The sequence below is a fragment of the Arachis stenosperma genome, chromosome 2 (assembly GCF_014773155.1).
Source record: "Arachis stenosperma cultivar V10309 chromosome 2, arast.V10309.gnm1.PFL2, whole genome shotgun sequence".
Taxonomy (NCBI): Eukaryota; Viridiplantae; Streptophyta; class Magnoliopsida; order Fabales; family Fabaceae; genus Arachis; species Arachis stenosperma.
This window is the reverse complement of record NC_080378.1, coordinates 46,450,139-46,453,796: the sequence shown is the minus strand read 5'-3', so window position 1 is coordinate 46,453,796 and position 3,658 is coordinate 46,450,139. Positions and strand designations below refer to the sequence as shown.

General features: G+C 38.1%; 1 non-coding gene across 1 annotated transcript; it reads left to right on the top strand.

Moving 5' to 3' along the window:
- The first annotated feature begins 2,866 nt into the window (after positions 1-2,866).
- LOC130963849 (small nucleolar RNA R71) lies at positions 2,867-2,975 on the top strand. The gene has a single exon (XR_009079967.1). It is a non-coding gene; the product is annotated as a small nucleolar RNA R71 (small nucleolar RNA).
- The last annotated feature ends 683 nt before the right edge of the window (positions 2,976-3,658 follow it).

Sequence of the window (3,658 nt, the reverse complement as noted above, 5' to 3'; positions counted from 1 at the left end):
TGGGGCTTTAGTGTATGAATGGAGTGTGTATGAAAGGTAGGAAGAAGGGGTATTTATAGGAGTAGGAAAGGTTGGGTTCGAATGAACGGGTGGGAATTGGGTGAGAAATTTTGAATTTGAAGTGGGTGGGGGTTGGTGGGAGTTATGATGGTTTTGGGTCGGGGTGGCAAAGTGGGCCGGCCCGCCCCAACCTGTCCCGCCAACTAAAATGGTTTCATAATGCTAGCCCGTCCCACTTTATGGTGGATTGGCGGGTCGACGGGTTAGACCAGTTGATACTTTTTTTTTTTGAAAAATAAAATTCATTAAAATTAACTAAAAAATAATAATTAAAAAATAAAATACAAAAAACAAATAGTCAAATTATAATATAATTTTTTATTATTTTTTTAAATTTTTAACTTCAATAAAATTGTTTAAAATAATATTTGTCAATATAATCATCTTTATTATAAAAAATAAGTCACATAATTTGAGCATATATACGAAATTATAAAATAAAATAAATAAAGTTAATAACTAAAAGAAGAATGAAAACAAAAAATGAAAAATAAAGTGTTAAAAAATTCTATAATTATTAATTTCATAATAGTAATCACACTTTTATTTAATAAAAAAAAGAAAAATAAAATCTTCGGCCCGGCGTACCGGCCCGCCCCGCCCCGCCAAAACCCGCCAATTTGGCGGTGCGGGTTTTGGCAGATTTTTTAAATTTGGTAGGCTCCAAATCCAACGCCAGCAATGTGCCTCTAATTGGGCGTTGCACGCCCATTAAGATGCTCCTTCCTGGCGTTCAATGCCAGGTCTCTGCCTCCTGGCTGGCGTTCAACGCCAACTTCATGCTCATTGGCTAGCATTCAACGTCAGCAGTGCTACTCCTTATGGGCGTTGAACGCCCACTCTGGCCCCCCTGAATGGCGTTCAATGCCAGCAAAGGACCTACTCCAGGGTGTTCTGTTTCCGGATCTGACTGTTTTTGTTTTTGTTCTAAATACTGCACATGATCACAAACTTAAAGAAAACATGAGAATTAAACTGATATTACTTAAATAAACTTAACGAAAAAAAATAGAAATAACTTTTAATTATGGTTGGGTTGCCTCCCAACAAGCGCTTCTTTAACGTCACTAGCTTGACGGTTAGCTCCTTACAGAGATGGATAAGGGCTCAGAATTTCACCCCTTACAGTGAACTGCTTGCCTATGCTCTCATGGATGAGCTCTACATGCTCTAGAGACAAGATCTTGTTCACAGTGTGTGGAATGACTAGGTTATTAGTGACGTGGGCGCATGGCTCAAGCGACCGCGCGAAATGGAGGAAATCGCAGTGACGCGCTCGCGTGCCTGATGCGAACGCGTGGATTGGACGCTTCACGAGTGACGCGAATGCGTGGACGACACGCACGCGTGGCACGAAAAAAGGCTGAATGACGCGCATGCATGGACGACGCGTACGCGTGACGTGCACGATCTGCAGAATTTACAGAAATACTGTCATGGATTCTGGGCTGCGTTTTAACCCAGTTTTCAGCCCAGGAACACAGATTAGAGCCAGGGAACATGCAGAGACAAAAGAGAACATTCATTCGGCATAATTCTTAGTTTTTAAATCTGATTTCACTCCCCCTCTAGGTTTTCTCTCTACACATTCATAGTTCTTAGGATTTGGTTTTTATTGCTTTTTGGATTGGGATATTGAGAAGAGTTATTACCTCCGTAAGACTTTATCACTCTAGTTTGTTCTCTTTACTTTTTTGCTTACTCTTTCATATCCTTAATTTGTTCAGAGTTACAATTGGATTATTTTTAGAATTTATTAATACAAGAACCATTTTTATTTTTAATTGATCTTTTTTATTATTGTCTATCATGTCTTTCTTTATTCCTTATTCTTATTTTGTGAAATTTACATTCATGATGAGCGAGTAGTTCTCTAACTTGATTGGGAGTTGATTGAAAGGAGAACCTTGAGTTAGAATGCTCAAAAGTAAAATTGTAATTGGGTTTATTTTTGGATGGCTCTCTAGTCACTGACACTAATCCTTCCCAAGGGAGAGGATTAGAACTTGTGAATAGAAGTAGAATTCCAACTTACTTGACTTTCCTTTACCTAGTAAAGGAAAACTAAGTAGAAAAACCTTCAATTATCAATTGATCTTGGGAAAACACCAACAAGGATAGAACTTTTGATTAATCTACTCCCGGTCAAGATTTTTATTTAAATTACATCAATTCTCTAATTTAATTTCTTGTTTATCAAACTCAAAACCATTTTGGAAAACCTCTGATTAATAAGACAGCACATCCTCCTGCAACTCGTTGGGAGACGACCTGAGATTCATACTCCCAGTATTTTAATTCTAATTTTGTGACAACCCTTATAAATTGATAAGCGGATTTTTATTGGTTAAGAACTGTACTTGCAACGTATCTCTCATATTAATTTCTTAATCTGCCTATTTCTGCCACGTCAAGTTCTCCCATGTAATTCACCTCTTCCATCATGGTTTGATTTGGATCATAGGCATCTCCATCATAGGAGGTGTCATGAGTGCTACTAGTTGCAGCTTGCACTCCAATCAAGTGCTGAGAGATCATTTGATCTATTGCGTCAATATCTTATTCTAAGCCAATATGGCATTCAGAGTGTCAACTTTTAAGACTACTTTCTTTTGACCTACCCCATTGTTCACAGTGTTTCTCTTAGAAGTATACATGAATTGGTTGTTTGCAACCATTTCAATGAGTTCCTGTTTCTCTTCAGGCATTTTCTTCAAGTGGAGTGATCCACCAGCAGAATGATCCAAGGACATCTTGGACATCTCAGATAGACCATCATGGAAAATACCTAGGATAGACCATTCTGAGAGCATGTTAGGAGGACATCTCTTGATCAGTTACTTGTATCTTTCCCATGCTTCATAAAGGGATTCACCCTCTTTTTGTCTGAAGGTTTGAACTTCCTCTCTGAGCTTGCTCATCTTTTGAGGTGGAAATAACTTGACCAAGAAAGCATTGACTAACTTTTTCCAAGAGTCTAGGCTTTCTTTGGGTTGAGAATTTAACCACATCCTAGCTCTGTCTCTAATAGCAAATAGGAAAAGCATAAGTCTGTAGACCTCAAGATCAACTCCATTAGTCTTAATAGTATCACAGATTTGCAAGAATTTAGATAAGAACTGATGTGGATCTTCTAGTGAAAATCCAAGGAATTTGCAATTCTATTGTATTAGAGAGACTAACTGAGGCTGAAGCTTAAAGTTATTAACCTTAATGGCGGGTATAGAGATACTTCTGCCATAAAGGTCAAAAGTTGGTGCAATGAAGCCACCAAGAACCTTCCTTGCATCTTCTCCATTGTTCTGTTCGGCTAACATGTTTGTATTTTTAGTTTCCTGTTTGAAAAGTTTTGTGAGGTCTCTTCCAGAGTGTTGTGCTTTAGCTTGTTGCAAACGCTTCCTTAGGGTCCTCTCAGGTTCAGGATCAGGATCAAAGAGAGGTTCTTTATCACTGTTCCTGCTCATAAACAAGAAAAAGAAAACAAGAAAGAAAGAGAATGGGAGCTCTATGTCAAAGAATAGAGAACTTCCTATGAGATGTGAGGAAGAAAGAAGAATAAGGATAAAAGAATGAGATGAAGAATTCGAATAAAGGGGGT